The sequence below is a fragment of the Erinaceus europaeus genome, chromosome 6, assembly GCF_950295315.1.
Source record: "Erinaceus europaeus chromosome 6, mEriEur2.1, whole genome shotgun sequence".
Lineage (NCBI taxonomy): Eukaryota > Metazoa > Chordata > Mammalia > Eulipotyphla > Erinaceidae > Erinaceus > Erinaceus europaeus.
The window spans coordinates 35843558-35863896 of record NC_080167.1 but is presented as its reverse complement, the minus strand read 5'-3'; the positions used below and the strand labels follow the sequence as shown (position 1 = coordinate 35863896).

The 20339-nt window shown below is 40.1% G+C and overlaps 1 long non-coding RNA gene across 1 annotated transcript in view; it reads right to left on the bottom strand.

Moving 5' to 3' along the window:
• LOC132538907 (uncharacterized) overlaps positions 1-19919 on the bottom strand; it is a 40635-nt gene extending 20716 nt beyond the window's left edge. Inside the window, exons 1-3 of the long non-coding RNA XR_009550216.1 lie at positions 19350-19919; positions 7283-7393; positions 6587-6660 (exon numbers count right to left, since the gene is read on the bottom strand). This is a non-coding gene — a long non-coding RNA (uncharacterized LOC132538907). The remainder of the gene's footprint in view (positions 1-6586; positions 6661-7282; positions 7394-19349) is intronic.
• Between the last annotated feature and the right edge of the window lie 420 nt (positions 19920-20339).

The window sequence follows — 20339 nt, the reverse complement described above, 5'->3', positions numbered from 1 at the left end:
TTTGTGATGCACAGAGATACCTCTAGAGCACATTAAAATCTATCTTTCTTATATGTATCCACTTATTTATTTTCCCTTTTGTTGCCCTTGTTTTTTACTGTTGTTGTAGTTATTATTGTTGTTGTTGTTATTGATGTCATCATTGTTGGATAGGACAGAGAGAAATGGAGAGAGGAGGAGAAGACAGAGAGGGAGAGAAAGAGATTCTTAATCTCTCTTTTACTTTATTCTCTTTATCTGGAATGAGAAAGTGGATAGAACTTACTGCAATACATTCTGTGAAGAATAAGATGTGTTTTTATTCTCTATCTTATCAATCTTTGATATGGTCTTGAAAAGTTGTGAAAACTGCACTTGAACAGAAAAAAAAAACTACATTTGAACTGAAAAAGTAAAGCTCTGAGCAATTTTAATACTTTTTTCTTCTTGTCTCTATTTTATCATTCTTTAATTTTAAAAAAATCACTTGTTACTTATATCAAAGAAATTCAGAGAAAATACATGCCTCAGTTAAGGGACCTGAAATCTTTTTCTTAGGCAACAAAATTTTGGAAATAATGTCATAATCTTTGAAGACATATTTAACATCAAAGATCATTTTATTTAGCATTTATCTTAGTGAATCAATAAAAAAATTAATTACAAGTGACAGCAATATAGCTTACTTGAGAAGGCACCTACTTTGCTTTATGTGTGACCCAGATTCAAATCCCTGGTACACCATGTGGAAGTATGAAACTAGGGTAAGTAATAGTGCTATAGTGTCCCCCACCCTTTTTATTTATTTATTTATTTATTTTTGCATCCAGGGTTATTACTGGGGCTCAGTGTCAGCACTACAAATCCACTACACCTGTGGCCATTTTTTTTTCAATTTTTTGGATAGGAGAGAGAGAAATTGAGAGGGGAGGGAGAATAGAGAGGGAGAGAAACAGAGAGACACCTGAAGACCAGTTTCACAGCTTATCAAGTGATCCCTTTTCAGGTGGAGAGCCAGGGACTCAAATCAGGATCCTTGCGTGGTTCCTAGCACTTTGTATTAATGTGTGCTTAACTCGGTATGCCACTGCTTGGCTCCCTCCCCCACCCTGAAAAAGTAGTACCACAGTGGTGAAGTTACAATGACAACAATAATATTAAGTACAAGCACATTTAATAAAACTGTGCCTGCAACTTGTTTTTTTTTTTTTTTTCACTCAGCTCTCCATGATAGGTGTCTACAAGACACGCTCTACCCGAGTCTAGGCCTCTTTCCACCATCATGCACCAGAATCCCCTCGCTCCTCCATTCCATCCTTTCCCCTCCATCCCCAGAGCTTTTTGCTTGCATGCAATACACCACACCCAGTCCAAGTTTCAACTTTCATTTTTCCTTACTGTCTTACTTCTTAAATTCCAATTATGAGTGAAGTAATCTGGCAGTCGATGAATGGCTAAGAAAGTTATTCTCCCAGTCACACAGAGCATTCACTTCTCAAGGTCTCTCCTCTTGACACAGGCAAGGGTTTCAAAAGAACTGAGGGAGTTGGCAGTAGCGCAGCAGGTTAAGCTTAAGGACTGGCTTAAGGATCCCTTTCGAGCCCCCAGGCTCCCCACTTACAGGGGAGTCGCTTCACAGACAGTGAAGCAGGTCTGCAGGTGTCTATCTTTCTCTTCACCTCTGTCTTCCCCTTCTCTCTCCATTTCTCTCTGTCCTATCTAACAACAACAACATCAATAACAACAACTATAAAAAAACAACAAGGGATCCCAAAACCTAGATATACACCAGGTTCTGTGAGAGAGAGCATATATCCATAAACAAGTGCAAAATATATTCCTGAAAGCAGAAGTACACTAGAGTTTGCAGTGAGTACCCTCCTAACACTTCCTCTTCACTATTTCAACCTTTGGGTCCATGATTGCTCAACAATTTGTTTGGCTTTGTATGTTAACTCTCTTTTCAGTCACCAGGTTCCAGATGCCATCAGGATGCTGGCCAGGCTTCCCTGGACTGAAGACCCCACCAATGTGTCCTGGAGCTCTGCTTCCCCAGAGACCCACCCTACTAGGGAAAGAGAGGCAGACTGGGAGTATGGATCAACCAGTCAACATCCATGTTCATCAGGGAAGCAATTACAGAAGCCAGATCTTCCACCTTCTGCAACCCATAACAACCCTGGGTCCATGCTCCCAGAGGGATAGAGAATGGGAAAGTTATCAGAGGAGGGGATGGGAGATGGAGATTGGGTGGTGGGAATTGTGTGGAGTTGTACCCCTTCTACCCTGTGGTTTTGTTAATTTATCCTTTCTTAAATAAAAAATAAATTAAAAAAAAAAGAAAGTCAAAAGAATATAATGTCTTGGCCAGGTGGTGGCACACCTGGTTGAGCGCACATGTTACAGTGTGCAAGGACACAGGCTCAAGCCCCTGGCCCCCACCTGCAGGGGGAAAGCTTCACAAGTGGTGAAGTGCTGCAGGTGTCTCTCTGTCTCTCTCCCTCTCTATCACCCCCTTCCCTTTCAATTTCTGACTGTCTCTATCCAGCAAATAAATAAAGATAAAAAATAAAAAAATAATATAAAAAAACAAGGGCAACAAAAGGGAAAATAAATAAAAATTTTTTAAAAAAGCAGTCCATCGGTAGCTCAGTGGGTTAAGCGCATGTGGCGGATCCTGGTTCAAGCCTCCAGGAGGGTCGCTTCACAGGCAGTGAAGTAGGTCTGCAGGTGTTTATCTTTCTCTCCTCCTCTCTGTCTTCCCCTCTTCTCTCCATTTCTCTCTGTCCTATCCAACAACGATGACATCAACCACAATATATCCTGTCCAACAATGACATCAACAACAATATGTCCTATCCAAAAAGGACGACATCAACAACAACAAAAACAACAACAACAATAACTACAACAACAACAATAAAAAGGGCAACAAAAAGGAAATAAATAAATATTTTTAAAAATTTTTTTAAAAAGGACTGCTGAATACCATAAAGTACTCGTGGCCCTATTCACTGCAAGTTAAATTTTACTAGTAAAGAAAGAAATAAAAATAAAGTCAATAATAGGTTCCCTTTTATTTATCAAAGTAAAAAAACAGTAATACCCAGTATAAGGAGAGGCCCTGTCACTCCCCACACATCTCTGCTCACCTCTTCTCTTCACCTTTTTTCTTTTATTGCAACTAAGTGATTTGCCTACTTAACTTGAGGCTCTTTTCAGTCTTGGAAGTCCCTTACTTTACTTCACAGTCAAACTCCAGGTACACATTAGACCAATTTGGAGAATTGTGAGGACAGGGAGTTAATTCAGCAAGAATTAGCAGAAACATTATTTCCCAGCAGAAATCTAGGTTAGGGGCAAAAAATCAACTAGATATGATAAAACACTACAGTAAAAGTGCACTCTCTGCTCACTTTCAGAGCAAAAATTTCCATTTAAAAAAGGGGAGTTGGGTTCCTTAGGATATATCACCAGGAGAGGAATTGCAGGATCATAGGGTAGGTCCATTTCTAGCCTTCTGAGAGTTCTCCAGACTGTTCTCCACAGAGGTTGGACCAATTTGCATTCCCACCAGCAGTGTAGGAGGGTTCCTTTGACCCCACACTCTCTCCAGCATTTGCTGCTGTTACCTTTTCTGATGTATGACATTCTCACAGGAGTGAAGTGGTATCTCATTGTTGTCTTTATTTGCATTTCTCTGACAATCAGAGACTTGGAGCATTTTTTCATATGTTTCTCGCATGATATGTTGAATTTCTGCAGTGTCTGTTGTGATATCTCCTCTTTCATTTACTATCCGATTTATTTGGATCTTCTCCCTTTTTTGTTTTGTGAGTCTGGCTAAAGGTTTGTTGATTTTGTTTACTATTTCGAAGAACCAACATTTACTTTCGTTGATCTTTTGTATGGTTTTCCTATTCTCAGTGTTATTGATTTCTGCCCTAACATTAGTGATTTCTGACCTTCTTGTTGCTTTAGGCTTCCTTTGTTGTTCTTCTTCTAGGTCTTTAAGATGTGCAATCAGGCGGTTTATTTGTGCTTTTTCTTGTTTTCTAATGTGTGCTTGTATAGCTATGAACTTCCCTCTTAGGACTGCTTTAGCAGTGTCCCATATATTCTGATAGCTTGTGTCTTCATTTTCATTGAACTCTCAAAACATTTTGATTTCTTCCTTGATTTTCTCTTTGACCCAGAAGGTGTTAAGAAGTGTACTGTTGAGCTTCCACATTTTGGGACTGTTACTAATCTTTTGTTGATTGTTAAGTGTTAGTTTAATTCCACTGTGGTCTGAGAAGATGCTTGGGATGATTTCAGTGCTTTTGAATTGGCTGATGCTGTCTTTGTGGCCTAACATATGGTCTATCCTTGAGAGTGACCAATGTGGATTTGAGTAAAATGTGTATTCCAGTTTCTTGGGATGAATGACTCTGAAAATGTCCAATAGTTCTAGTTTATCTATCTCTTCATTTAGCTCCCTTATGTCTTTATTGATTTTCTGCCTGGATGATCTGTCAAGTTGAGAGAGTAGGGTGTTGAAGTCCCCTACTATGATTGTTTTACTGTTAATATATTGCTGTAGCTCTTTCAGTAGAAGTTTGATGTATTTAGGTGGCTTCTCATTGGGTGCATAGATGTTAATAATTGTTAAGTCCTCTTGATTGACTGATCCTCTGAGCATTAAGTAGTGTCCATTCCTATCTTTTTTAATCTTATCTATTTTAAATTCTATCATGTCAGATATGAGAATAGCTTTTCCTGCCCTTTTTTGTGGGCCATTAGCTTGTATGATAGTTTTCCATCCTTTTACTTTAAGTCTGTGTTTGTCTTGTTGAGTTAGGTGGGTTTCCTGTAGACCACATATTGTTGGGTTGTATTTTCTGATCCATCTTCCTACTCTGTGTCTTTTAATAGGTGAATTCAGGCCATTGACATTTATTGAATTCAAAGATTGAAGATATTTTAACGCCATTCTTGTAGAGTTTTAGAGTGTTTTGATATATGTCCTATTTATGGTGGTCTGGTTGTTTATAGGAGACCTTTCAGAACTTCTTTCAGGGCAGGCTTGGTGATGGTTGCTTCCTTCAACTGTTGCTTGTCTGAGAAGGTTTTGATGCCTCCATCTAGTCTGAATGACAGCCTAGCAGGATATAGTATTCTTGGCTGAAAGCCTTTCTCATTGAGCACTCGATAGATATCTTGCCATTCTCTTCTGGCCTGTAGTGTTTGTATGGAGAAGTCTGCTGCTAATCTTATGGGTTTTCCTTTGTAGGTGACTCTTTGTTTTTCTCTTGCAGACTTGAGGATCCTTTCTTTATCCTTATTCCTTTCCATTCTAAGTATGATATGTCTTGGTGTCTTTAGGTCTGGGTTAATTCTGTTTGGGACCCTCTGGGCTTCTTGAATCTTTATGTCTTTGGTGTTGTCTAGACTAGAGAAATTTTCAGCTATTATGGCCTGGAGAATGCTTTCTTCCTCTCCTTCTCTTTCTTCCTCTGGTATGCCAATAATGCATATATTGTTTCTTTTGAAGTCATCCCATAGGACTCTGTTGTTGTTTTCAGCATGTCTTAAATCTCTTTTTGAGATCTGTTACTTCTTTTTTAGTTGTCTCTAATTCATCCTCAATCTTGCTAATTCTGTCTTCAGCCTCATAGATTCTATTCTCTCTGACCTCTACTGTTTTCTGGAGATCATCTGTTTTGTTGCCCTGCTCTGATACTGTTTTAGCTTGTTCAGCTAGTTGCATTCTTAGCTCAGTGATTTCAGCTTTCAGCTCTCTAATAACCATGAGATAATTAGTATTTTCTTCCATATTCTCATTTGTTGTTCCTGTATTTCTGTTTATAACTTTTTCAAATTCTTTACTCACTCCTATTATTATTTCCTTAGCTAATGTTTGGATGTTGAACTTGTTATTTTGTGTTTCACCCTCTGGAGGACTTTTAGCTGTTCGATTCTCCAATATTTCTTCTTGTTGTTTTAACCATTTTATATATTATGTTATAAATTCCCTTTATCAGTACTTTTCAAATTATTGATCACTATTGCCTGGATTGACTTGTGTCTAAGTAAGTTAATTTAAGGGTTCACAGTGGCAGAAGTTAACAATTGTTTCAATAGTATTTAAATCTCTGAGTTGGAGCTCAGTGGTTTAAAAGCCTTTTTTTTTTCTTCCCTGTAGGCTATGGGAGCCTGAGGGCTTTTAAACTATAAGTAGGCTTCTTACCTTAATCACTGACTCCTGACCAAGAGATAAAGCAGGGTGTGGCAGAGATAATCCAGTGGTTATGCAAAGAGACTTTCACAGCCCCTCAGCTATGCCACCGAGGTATAGGTCTTCTCCTGAGTTTCCTGGTTAGATCTCTGTCCCCTGGTGTCCCTCCCTGTCGCTGCTCCAGATTCTGAGGGCAGTAGCAATGGAGACTCAGAATTGCACTTGGTGAGTCTCTGGGGAGTCCTCTCCTCCCTTAAGCTGTCCCCTTGTTGGTGGAGCAGACTTGAGGTGGTGTCTTAACTGATAAACTGTTGAACTGTTAGCAGTCACTTAATCTCTCCTTAGGCTCCTCTCTCCTCTCTGTCACCAGCCACACGTGTTTGTACTCACTGGTGATTTACTGGGTTCCTGTGGTCATTCTAATCCTGTCTTGTTTCGGTCCTGGGTGGTCTCCTTTGGTATTCCTAGTTTATCTGGGAGAGGAGAGGAGAGGAGAGGAGAGGAGAGGAGAGGAGAGGAGAGGAGAGAAAGCGATCTGCTGCTCATAGCTCCACCTCCGTAAGTTTCTTGCTTCTTATTTCTAAGTAACTATTAGGATAAAACAACTTTCTTCATGACTGTCATTTCTGTCCTGGGTGTCTTACCATACATGAGTAAAACAACCACACATAAAACAGCCTTTCAGCCAGCTGATGCTCCAGCTGCAATCTGAAGGGTGAGATGGAACCAGCACACCCAGACATTAGGGAGTCTAGGTCCATGGACAGTAGGAACAGCATGTGTAAAGGTCTTAATAATCCAAATATGGTGAGCATGCACTCTGTTTTGTTTTTGATGTTATTTGTTTTGTTTTGTTTTGTTTTTTAGGACAGAGAGAGATTGAGAGAGGAGGGGGAGAGGAAAATAAACAACTGTATGTGGTTAGCCAGAGGCTTCAACAGGAATCTTTGCATGGGTCCTTGAGCTTTGTACTATGTTCACTTAATCTGGTGCACTACCATCCAACTCCCAGCATGCACTCTCTGTACTGAGACATGGGACACCTTGAGCTGAGTAGCTGCAGCACAAATTCAAAAATGTTCTCACCTAGCTCTAGGGGGCACCATGAGCTCCTCACATTATTACAGTTGATTGGCAGGAGATGGTGGCTCTGTGCTTTTGGGCAGGACATTGCAGGAGTCCATGTTCATGTGTAACCTGACACAGGAGAAAATTCAAGATTTCAATGAAAATAATTTAATTAAAATACTTTTTTTGCAAAAATATACTTTGTGTAAATATATTTTATTTATTTTTAACATTTATTTTATTTAATATGACAGCAAAATGGAGAGGGAAAGGAGAGATACGTTATATATTTAAGTTGTTTTATGGAAACTTCTTGGTAATCATTTAGCAAAAACTAATAATACTGAGTTCAGGAGAAATAGCTCTCTCAAAAGGATGCTGCCTTTATTATGTGAGGGAGCATTCTTAGAAAGCTACACACAGAGGTAGCTCTGTTTCTCTCCTCTCCTCTCCTGGGTCAGCTAACAATACCAAAGGAGACTACCTGGAACTACAACAAGGCAGGACTAGAATGATTTCAGGAATCCACCAAACCACCAGTGAGTGTAAATATGTGTGGCTCGTGGACAGGGAGGACCTGCCTAATGAGAGCTTGAGCAGCTGTTAACAGTCTAGCAGTTTACCAGTTGAGGCACCACCTCCACTCTGTTTTACCAACAAAGTACTGAGAGAGGGACATCATAACATACTATATAGAATGGTTAAACCAACAAGAAGAAATACAGGAGAAATGAACCAGAACAAGAGTCCAGCTAAAAGCTGCCCAAAGGTTGAACCAAATAATAGTGAGGTTAACATCCAAACGCTTGTTAAGGAAATGGTCACAGGAGTGAGCAAAGAGCTTGAAAGAACTGTCATAAGAAATGCAGAAACGGGAGTCGGGCTGTAGCGCAGTGGGTTAAGCGCAGGTGGCGCAAAGCACAAGGACTGGCATAAGGATCCCGGTTCGAACCCCGGCTCCCCACCTGCAGGGGAGTCGCTTCACAGGTGGTGAAGCAGGTCTGCAGGTGTCTGTCTTTCTCTCCTCCTCTCTGTCTTCCCCTCCTCTCTCCATTTCTCTCTGTCCTATCCAACAATGACGACAACAACAATAATAACTACAACAATAAAACAATAAGGGCAACAAAAGGGAATAAATAAATAAAATAAAATATTTAAAAAAAAAAAGAAATGCAGAAACAACGAATGAGACCCTGGAAGAAAACACTAATTATCTCAAGGTTATTAGAGAGCTGAAAGCTGAAATAGCTGAGCTAAGAACACAACTAGCTGAACAAGCTAAAACAGCATCAGTACAGGGTAACAAAACAGATGAACTCCAGAAAACAGTAGAGGGGAGAGAGAATAGAATAAATGAGGTTGAAGACAGAATTAGCAAGATCGAGGATGAATTAGAGAAAATTTAAAAAGAAGTAAGAGATCTCAAAAAGAGATTAAGAAATTCTGAAAACAACAACAGAGACCTATGGGATGACTTCAAAAGAAATAATATACACATTATTGGCTTACCAGAGGAAGGAAGAGAAGGAGAGGAAGAAAGCATTCTTCAGGACATAATAGCTGAGAACTTCTCCAGTCTAGACAACAAAAAAAGACATAAAGGTTTAAGAGGCCCAGAGGGTCCCAAACAGAATTAACCCAGACTTGAAGACACCAAGACATATCATATTTAGAACTGAAAGGAATAAGGATAAAGAAAGGATCCTGAAGGCTACAAGACAAGAACAGAGAATCTGCCCTGAAAGAAGTTCTGAAAGGTCTCCTATAAACAGTCAGACCACCATAAATATGCCATCTATCAGAACACTATAAAAATCTACAAAAATGACATTAAAATATCTTCAGTCTGGGAGCTGGGCAGTAACGCAGTGGGTTAAGCACACATGCACAAAGTGCAAGGACTGGCATAAGGATACCGGTTCCAGCCCCTGGCTTCCCATCTGCAGGGGAGTTGCTTCAGAGGTGGTAAAGCAGGTCTGCAGGTGTCTATCTTTCTATCCCCCTCTTTTTTTTCACCTCCTTTCTCCATTTCTCTCTGCCTATCTAACAATGATGACATCAATAATGACAACAATAATAATAACTACAACAATAAAACAACAAGGGCAACAAAAGGAAAAATAAATAAAATATAAAAAAACCTTTAAAATAATAAATAAATAAAATATCTTCAGTCTATGATATCAATAAATGTCAATGGCCTGAATTCACCTATTAAAAGGCACAGAGTAGGAAGATGGGTAAGAAAACACAACCCAACAATATGCTGTCTACAGGAAACTGACCTAACTCAACAAGATAAACACAGACTCAAAGTGAAAGGATAGAAAACTATCATACAAGTTAATGGCCCACAAAAAAAGGTCAGGAACAGCTATTCTCACATCTGACACAATAGAATTTAAAATAAATAAAATTTAAAAAGATAGGGATGGACATTACTTAATGCTCAGAGGTTCAGTCAATCAAGAGGACTTAAGAATTATTAACATCTATGCACCTAATGAGAAGCCATCTGAATACAGCAAACATTTACTGAAAGAGCTACAGCAATATATTAACAGCAACAGAATCATAGGAGGGGACTTCAGCTGTTGGGCATTATGCCAGCTCCCCCTGCTCCATGCTGCATTGCTTGATGCTGTGATCTATTTACATAATCATTGTTTTTTTGGTCTAATCCCCACTGGTTAGATGGAAGCTTGCTACCTTTGCGCTCTTTTTTCCCCCTCTCCTAGCCATTTCCTTTTCCAACCTGCCACTTCCTCTTCAGAAGATATAAAGACATTTTTTTTTCTGATCAGTAAAAGAATTGCATTGCATTCCCGCTCAGCCACTCAGTTCCTGGTTCCTCTCCTGCTTCGCTGTGTGAGCAGCAGCCCAGATTGGCTCCAATCGATTTCTCTCCCCCGCGACACAATCAACATTCAACACACCACTCTCTCAAATTGACAGATCATCCAGGAAAAAAAAATCAATAAAGAAATGAGGGAGCTAAATGAGGAAATAGATAAACTAGAACTACTGGACATTTTCAGAGTCATGCACCCCAAGAAACCGGAATACATATTCTACTCAAGTCCACATGGGTGATTATCAAGGACAGACCATATGTTAGGCCACAAAGACAACATCAGAAAATTCAAGAGCATTGAAATCATCCCAAGCATCTTCTCAGACTATAGTGGAATGAAACTAACACTTAACAATCAACAAAAGATTAGTAATAGTCCCAAAATATGGAAGCTCAACAGTACACTCCTTAACAACTACTGGGTCAAAGAGAAAATAAAGGAAGAAATCAAAATGTTTCAAGAGTTCAATGAAAATGAAGATACAAGCTATCAAAATATTTGAGACACAGCTAAGGCAGTACTGAGAGGGAAGTTCATAGCCATACAAGCACACATTAGGAAACAAGAAAAAGCACAAATAAACAACCTAATTGCACATCTTAAAGACTTAGAAGAAGAAGAACAAAGAAACCCTAAAGTAACCCGAAGGACAGAAATAACTAAAGTTAGGAGTGGGCAGTAGCGCAGCAGGTTAAGCACATGTGGCACAAAGCACAAGGACCAGAGTATGGATCCTGGTTCAAGCCCCCAGCTCCCCACCTGCAGGGGAGTTGCTTCACAGGTGGTGAAGCAGGTCTGCATGTGTCTATCTTTCTCTCCCCCTCTCTGTCTTTCCTTCCTCTCTCCATTTCTCTCTGTTCTATCCAACAACAATGGCATCAATAATAACTACAACAATAAAACAGCAAGGACAACAAGAGGTAATAAATAAATAAATATTTAAAAATTTAAAGAAAGAAAGAAAGAAAGAAAGAAAGAAAGAAAGAAAGAAAGAAAGAAAGAACTAAAGTTAGGGCAGAAATAAGTAACATTGAAAATAAGAAAAATATACAAAAGATCAATGAAAGTAAATGTTGGTTCTTCAAAAGAGTGAACAAAATCAACAAACTTTTAGCCAGACTCACAGAACAAAAAAGGGAGAAGACCCAAATAAATCAGATTGTAAATGAAAGAGGAAATATCACAACAGACACCACAGAAATTCAACATATCATGTGAGGCTTCTATGAACAACTATATGTCACCAACATAGAGAACCTGGAAGAATGGATGATTTCCTAGATACCTACAAACTTTCAAAATTAAATAAAGCGGAACTAGAGAATATGAAGAGGCCCATCACAACCAACAAAATTGAAATGGTTATCAAAAACTTTCCCAAAAATAAAAGTCCTGGACAAGATAGTTTTCAAATGAATTTTACAAAATCTTCAAAGAAGAACTAATACCTCTACTTTTAAAAGTCTTTCAGAAGATTGAAGACACTGGAATACTCCCTGCCAGCTTCTATGAAGCCAACATCACTCTGATATTGTGTCAGACAGGGACACAAACAAAAAAGAAAACTGCAGGCCAATATCTCTGATGAACATGGACGCTAAAATATTGAACAAAATTCTAGACAACTGGATACAGCAGTATATTAAAAAGATTGTTAATCATGACTAAGTGGGGTTTATCCCAGGCATGCAAGGTTGGTTTAATATACATAAATCAACCAACATGATCTGCCACATCAATAAAAGCAAGACCAAAAACCACATGGTCATATCACTAGATGCAGAGAAAGCCTTTGACAAAATACAACATCCCTTCATGATCAAAGCACTACAAAAAATGGGAATAGAGGGAAAATTACTCAAAATAATGGAGTCTATATATGGCATACCTATCTCCCCCTTCTCTCTCAATTTCCCTTTGTCTCTATTTAATAATAAATAAATAATATTTTAAAAAATAAATATTCAAACTGTAGAGGACTTATCTACAGGACTCTATTCTATAATAGAAATGAAGATGTTCTACTACAACAATAAAACAACAAGGGCAACAAAAGAGAATAAATAAAATATTTTTTAAAAAATGAAATGAAGATGTTCTAAAGAGCAAAATCAGGCAATCACTACCTTCAAAGAGAAGCCAGTCAAAACAAAGAAAGCAAACTGATTTTCATCCAAATAAGGCTGATACAGAAAACAAATTTGCTTTTGATGTAAAGATAACAGAAACTCAGCATAAAAAAATCAATTGCTTTGGAGTAGTGTGTAGTAGAGATTCTGAAGAAAAAATATCTCCTTGACAAAAAAAAAACAAAAAACAATGTCTATTACTGCTACAGAAAGTTCAGTCTGTACCAAGAAGAGGGATGTCTTTCATAGGATCATATTTTATAAGATATTTATCTTGGCTTCCAAATATCTGTACCATATTACCACAACTTTTGTGGCTTAAGAACTACTGACTTGGAAGTCAGGCGGTAGCACAGCAGGTTAAGCACAGGTGGTGCAAAGCGCAAGGACCAGCTAAAGGATCCCAGTTCAAGCCCTTGGTTCCCCACCTGCAGGGGAGTCGCTTCACAGGTGGTGAAGCAGGTCTGCAGGTGTCTATGTTTCTCTCCCTCTCTGTCTCCCCCTCCTCTGTCCATTTCTCTCTATTCTATCTGTCCTATCCAACAACAACATCAATAACAACAATAATAACTACAACAATAAAACTACAAGGGCAACAAAAGGGAATAAATAAATATTTTTTAAAATACTACTGGCTTATCTTATATTTCTGGAAGTTGGAAATCTTAAATTCAATTCTTTATAGGCTGTCTGCATTCCTGGCCACATGGTCTTCTGCAGTCTCTCACCTCAGCTCTCATCATTACATCTCCTCCTCTTGCCCTATTTCCCACTTTATTCTCCCCCACCTTCCACTCTCTCCTATAAGAACTCATGTTACTCTGGGTCCACTAAATTAATCAGAATAACCTCATGATCTCAAGATCCTTGCCTTAGTTATATCCACAAAATATTTAGTCATATAAGGACAGTGGTTCAAAAGTCTGAGGATTAGGTGGCCAGGTAGTGGTGTTCCTGGTTGAGTGTACATGTTCCCATGCTTAAGAGCCTGGGTTTGAGTTCCCATTCCCTACCTACAAGGGGGAAATTTCACAAGTGGTGAAGCATGTCTGCAGGTGTCTCTCTTTCTCCCTATCTTCCACTCCTCTATCAAGTTTTCTCTGTCCTAGCTAATAAAGAATAAATAAGGGTGGAAGTGGCCATCCAGAGCAGTGGTGGGTTCATAGTATAGGCACCGAGCCCCAGTGATAACTCTAGTGTTAATTAAAAAAAAAATAAGCATGAGGACTAGGATATGGTCATTTTAGGGGCATTGTTTTACCAAACTATTATGACCTTTCTACTTTTTAAAATATTTGTTTATTTACTTATTTATTTATTTATTTATTTATGAGGATAGGAGGAGAGAGAGAAAGAACCAGACATAACTCTGGTACATGTGCTGCTGGGGATTGAACTCAGGTCTTCATTCTTGAGAGTCTCGTTTTTATTTATTTATTTATTTATTTAAGAAAGGAGACATTAACAAAATCATAGAATAAGAGGAGTACAATTACGCACAATTCCCATAACCCGATCTCCATATCCCATTCCCTCCCCTGATAGCCTTCCCATTCTCTATCTCTCTGGGAGTATGGATCCAAGGTCATTGTGGGTTGCAGAGGGTGGAAGGTCTGGCTTCTGTAATTGCTTCCCCACTGAACATGGGCATTGACTGGTCGATCCATACTCCCAGCCTGCCTCTCTCTTTCCCCAGTAGGGTGGGGCTGTGAGGAAGTGGAGCTCCAGTACACATTGATGGGGTCATCTGTCCAGGGAAGTCTGGTCGGCATCTTGCTGGCATCCAGAACCTGGTGGCTGAAAAGAGGGTTAACATACAAAGCTAAACAAATTGTTGAACAATCATGGACCTAAAGACTGGAATAGTGCAGATGAAATGTTGGGGGATATTCCCTGCATGCTCTTGTATACTTCTGCTTTCAGGTGTATATTTTTTCCCTAGTTTATGGGCACGTGTGAACCTATGCTCTATCTCAGGGGACCTGGACTATATCTAGGTTTGGGGACTTTATTGGGGAGTGGAACACCTGGACTGGAATTAGAGAATACTATGAAAGGAAAGGTCTCACCTGAGTGATGAAGCTGAAGGGTTGTCATTCCACACATGAAGTCTCTGGTCACAGTCTGAAGTGAAGCATGCTGGGGCACTCATTGCATTGATGAGAGTCTCATGTTTTATCCACTGCACTACCTCCCAGCCCATATGCCTTTCTACTTTTTATTTAGAAGAGAATGAAAAATGTCAGCTGACCTGGATTGCTCCAACTTGAGGCAAGAACCAGAAGGAAATGTAACTCTGCTCATGTCCTTTCAGGAGCAGGGATGCAAGCTGGGTAGACAGTATCCTGGCACCTCTCAAGGCTTGGACATCCTGGTGGATACCCAAAGAGCAGTAGGAAGACCAGTAAAGGCAGCCTTGGACTTGGCCTCTCTTTCAAATAGCACTGATAGCTGCTAATACCATTAGCTGATGGCTGTTTTACACTACATACCCAGCTGAGACAACGAAAACATAATTACACAAATTATTATTTTTTTTACAAGGAAATGAATTGGAATTAGCTGAGATAGGAAGTGACCCCTGGGACTCATGAACATAAGTTTTTGTGGTTTGTCCCCCCAAATGCCACTCATTGGCATTTCCCACAGCCTCTGGGAAGGTTAAATATGACTGCTCAGCCCACTTAAATCTCATAGGATGGGATCCCATCACCTATTATGGTCTCTTGTGCCTCTTATATCTTACATTTTTCACTGGGCACTTCAGGACAGGAGAGGTGACTCCCATCACCTTGCTCTCTTCCCCAGTGGTCAGCAGAGTAGGGTCCAAAGGTGCCTGTTACCTTGCTTTGTCTCCTCAGATTTAAATTTCACTCCTGTCATGGCTGGCAAAATATACTCAGCTAGTATCCTACTTTCCATGACAAGCTTGAGCACCATTGGAGGAACTATCAGTACTGTGGTTTTCTACCATCAATCTCTCTGTCGGTTTTTCTCACTGCCTTTCTCTTTCTATTTATATCTATGTCTGAAAAAGCCATTCCAAAGGGATGGATCCCTAAAAACAACAATAAATAAGTAAATCTCACTTCTCATTCAAGAAAGCATATAGCTCCCTAAGGAATCAGCACATTCTTGGTATGGCTTACCATGATGCCAACTCTAAATCAAAAGACAAAGTTATGGAGCTTCTCTATGTCACATCTCTTAAGACCCTGTGTTGCAAGCCACAGTTGTTTTTGTGAGTCCCTAGTCTCTCAGTTGTCCTTCCATGTCATGTCTTGGATTATGAGACTAGAATCTCAGTATTTAACACTTTTATGTCCATGTAAACAAAGAAACTGGGGAGGAAAGTTGGGTTTCTGGTCTCACCATGTATCCCCACCCTCTACCAGTGTCCTCTCAAACAGATTATGTTGGCTGTTTGTTATCTGCCTAGTCACTTCTGCCTGCTTCAGAGGTGAAGGTAGAGATGAGTTATAAAGGAAAAACACAGGTCACCTTCAGATGATGGGTAAGTAGGAAGCCAATATCACTTGAATAGGATGGTCTCAGGGTAGGTGTGACTGACTTCTCATGCAGAAGTTAAGACCAGGTTTCTCATGATGCACATGGCAAAGACATTTCTTGGATACTTCCCTTCTCAGGAAAAAGGGCACCTGCACCTCTAACACCCAACCAGTTACTCATAAATGTCAAAGGAAAGATACTCTGTTGAAGGCACTGGAATGGGAGTGGAGGCAGTTTCTAAATTTCCCAGGTCTCACAGACACAGTAAGGGAGCTGAGATGTGCAGAGACGAGAGAGGAGGATGCCCCAGAAAATAAAGATTCAGCTGTTTAGATAGCATTGCTTTCCTACCCTTAAGAGAGCTTAGAACTAGCCCTGGATTTGGCATAGGCATTTGGATAAGGCATTGAGTGCTCAAGCATAAGGTCCCAAGTTCCATCTCCAGCATCAAATGTTCTACCTCCCTCTCTTTCTCTTTCTCCTTCTATGCCTCTCCATATCTCATCCTCAATCAAGAAGACTTAACAATTATTAACATCTATGCACCCAATGAGAGGCCATGTAAACAAATCAAACATCTACTGAAAGGGCTACAGCAATATAGTAACAGCAATACAGGAATAGTAGGGGATTTCAACACCTCTTGGACGTTAAACCAGAAACTATCAAATACTTAGAGGAAAATATTGGCCGAACTCTTAAGTTTTAAAGGCACCTTCAGTGAAATGAATTCAAATTTTTAAAAAAGTTAAACAATAAACACAAAATAGAACTTGGACTCAGTCTGGTGTATGGCACCAAAGTAAAGGACTCTGGGGTAGCGGGGAAGGGTTAAGGTCTTGGAACATGATGGCAGAGGAGGACCTAGAGGGGCATTGAATTGTTATGTGGAAAAACTGAGAAATGTGAACAGGGGTAGATGGCATAATGGTTATGCAAAGAGACTCATTTCCTGAGGCTCCAAAGTCTCAGGTTCATGGTGAACTCACCTGCCTTTTTTTTAAATTAAATTTATTTTTAAAAATATTTTATATTACAGAATTACATGTCAGCAAGGGTTTGAATTCACACCATTCCTACCAGCAGAGTTCTGAATCTTTATTCTTCCCACTGCAATCCACCACAGTTCCCCTAAAGTTGTAGACATGGGTCAACCATCTTCTCTACAACTGTCTGTCCACATTTATACATAGTTGCCCCTTCTTTTTCTGATTCAAGCCTCTCTTCCACTCTAAGTCACTCATGACATCATAACTATCTCCATATGTCCCTCTAAGCCACTCACAGTGTCATAGCTACTTCCATATTTCCCTCTCCTTTTCCTTCTCTCTCTCTGGGTGCTGATGGAGCTGGAGTGCAGAATCCTCTTATCTTTATTCTATCACTTCTACACCGCTGGGAGTATGGATCAAGATTGTTTATGAGGAGCAGAAAGTAGGAGTTCTGGCTTCTGTAGCTGCTTCTCCACTGAGCATGGGCATTGACAGGTTGATCCATACCCTCAGCCTGTTTCTGTCTTTCACTACTGAACTTCTTTGTTCCAGTCTCTTGGAAACAGAGTTGGCAGTCAGCTGAGGTAAAGAACAAACACCTCATCACAGACCCCTGCAAGCGTCAACCTGGCTTTGACCTAGCACGTTATGATTGGGCCCTCCTCAATCGTTATCCAACAGGCCATGGCCGGTGCGCCGCTATGTTCCATCGCTGGGGAGCCAGAGACGACCCGAACTGCCCCTGCGGCTACAGACAGACTATGACCCACATAGTCAACGACTGCCACCTCTCCAGATTCAAAGGAGGTCTCGAAAATTTACATCAGGCTCAACCTGACACTGTTGACTGGCTACGGAAGAAGGGCAAACGCTAGAAGAAGAAGAACTAGTGGACCAGACCTCTGGAGATGTTAGAGTCCAGGACACATTGGTGAGGTCGTTTGCCCAGAGAAGTCAGGGTGAAGTCATGGTAGTATTTGTAGCTTGGTGTCTGGAAGGTGGCATGACCCAAGTTGAGACAAGATGGTTAATGAACAGGAACCAGAAGGTAGGATCAGAGCGATGAGCTTAGGGATTTTAGGGTAGAAGAAAGCTAGGAGAACCATTTTAGGCATGTTCCTAAGGGCATACAACTATAGTAGTTTTGTTTGAGTTTGGCAGCAAGCATGAGGTTGGATAAGAATATTGTCTGAGAGAATGGTGTCAGAGTAGAGAAAAATGACTGGAAAGTTGGACTAGGGCAGAGAGTAGCTCCCATTCTTATATATATAAAAAAAATTCTGTGGCTAAAATTAACTATTTACCTCCATCCACTTGCTCCAGGGCCCATATGTAAATGCATATTTATATTTAGCGCCAGAGCCTGTGTAACCTCTAAGTCCCTATTGGTCTGAACTTATAGCTCATGGTCACATCTGAAGAACATAACATGGCAGGCTGCACTCATTTCAGGACCAGGTGAACTCACATTCTTTACCCCATCTTGGATGGAGCTCAAAGACATTATATTCAGTGAGATAAGTCAGAAACAAAAGGGTGAATATGGGATGATATCACTCATAGGCATAAGTTGAAAAACAAGATCAGGGGGTGCCAGGCGGTAGCACAGCAGGTTAAGTGCATGTGGTGTGAAGCACAAGGGCTGACATAAAGATCCCAGTTCAAGCCTTGGCTCCACACTTTCTGGGGGGGTGCTTCACAATTGGTGAAGCAGGTCTGTAGATGTCTATCTTTCTCTCCCCCTCTCTGTCTTCCCCATCTCTCTCCATTTCTCTCTGTCCTATCCAACAACAACAATATCAATAACAACAACAATGATAAACAAAGGCAACAAAAGGGAAAAGGTGGTCTCCAGGAGCAGTGGAGTCATAGTGCAGGCACCAAGCCCCAGCAATAACCCTGGAGGCAAAAAAAAAAAAAAGAAAGAAAGAAAAAAAGAAGGAAAGAAAAACAATATCAAAAGGGAAAACTAAGCAGAATTGGACAGGAGTTGGTGTGTTGCACCAAAGTAAGACTCTGGGCTGGGGGGGAGGGTTTAGGTCCAGTAACATGATGGCAGAGGAGGACCTAGAGTATTGTTATGTGGAAATGTTATACATGTACAAACTATTGTTTTTTACTGTTGGCTGTAAACCATTAATCCCCCCCTTAAAGAAATTTTTGAAAAAAGAAGGAAAAATTAGTCACTGGAAACAGTGGATCCATGCAGGCACCAAGTCAAAACAATAATCCCAGTGAGAAAAAAAAGTTAGAGATATTAGTATGAACTCACATTTACTTAATATATATGTACATGAAAATATATATATATATATGTACATGAATATGTAATGAGACAATTATAGATGTATGAATGGTAACATGTGTGTTTAACCAGGTTCTCCACCACCCAGCCCCCTTTGGATGTATATATGGGTTCACATACACACCATTATTTCCTAGCACTTGGTGTTGAGAGAGCCATGTACATGCTTTGTCCAAATCTTGGTTTCTGATTTTTTAGTGTGTAGTTAAAGAGTAACCATAACAATAAAACTAATAAAATCAAACCAAATATGTAACTAGGCCTGGTCTCAGGAGCAACAGAGGATAGACTCACCCGCTGACTAAATGCAGCCAGTGAAGTAGTCCTCATCTGCTGCTCCAACTGCCCAGTGATATCAGCCATGTACTATCAGTTTGATGTCAAAGCTGCAGAGACTCTCTCCTCCCACTGGTTTCCATCAAATACTGCTGGAATAGAAGACTGTGTGTCTTCCTTCCTCCCCAAAGTTCAGCAGCACAGGGCTCTGCCTGGGGGTAAGGTTGGCTGCTGTTCTGAGTGGGGCCTGCACCTGCCTCCAGAGCAGTGTGGCTCCAATTTCCAAAATTAACTCTCATTTTTGGGTCATGGTATTCACTACCCTAATAAGCATTCCTGTCGGCTACTGGGGAGATATCTGATCAAGTTCCTCAGCCATGAACAAAGTTAGTTTGTAGAAAAGATCAGATGAGATTGGGTGCATAGCCATAGACAATTTATAGAGCAGAAGCATATCAGTGTATAGAAAGTTTCCGGGTAGGGAGTACAGGAGTCGTCAGCTGAGGCAGACAAACCCACACAAGGCTCACACCAATAAAGAGGATAGGAAGAAAAGTCACTGAAAAAAGTCTCCTAGGCATTTTTTTTGCCTGGAGAAGCCCAGGAGGCTGTTCTCTGAACCATTTTAAAGGACCTGGACAGGGGAGTCGCATCACAAGCGGTGAAGCAGGTTTGCAGGTGTCTATCTTTCTCTCCCCCTCTCTGTCTTCCCCTCCTCTCTCCATTTCTCTCTGTCCTATCCAACAACAATGACGTCAATGGTGACTACAACAATAAAACAGCAAGGGCAACAAAAGGGAATAAATAAATAATAAAAAATAAAAAAAAAGGAAAAAAAAAGTTAAAAAAAATAAAATAAAATAAAATAAAATAAAATAAAATAAAATAAAGGACCTGGACAAAGTTCAGGCTGAGGACTAATATCCCCCTTCCCAGACTGGAATGAGCCTCCCCTCTAAGGATCACCCATAGCTGCAGGAGTCCCAAGGACTAATAATACACACAAAT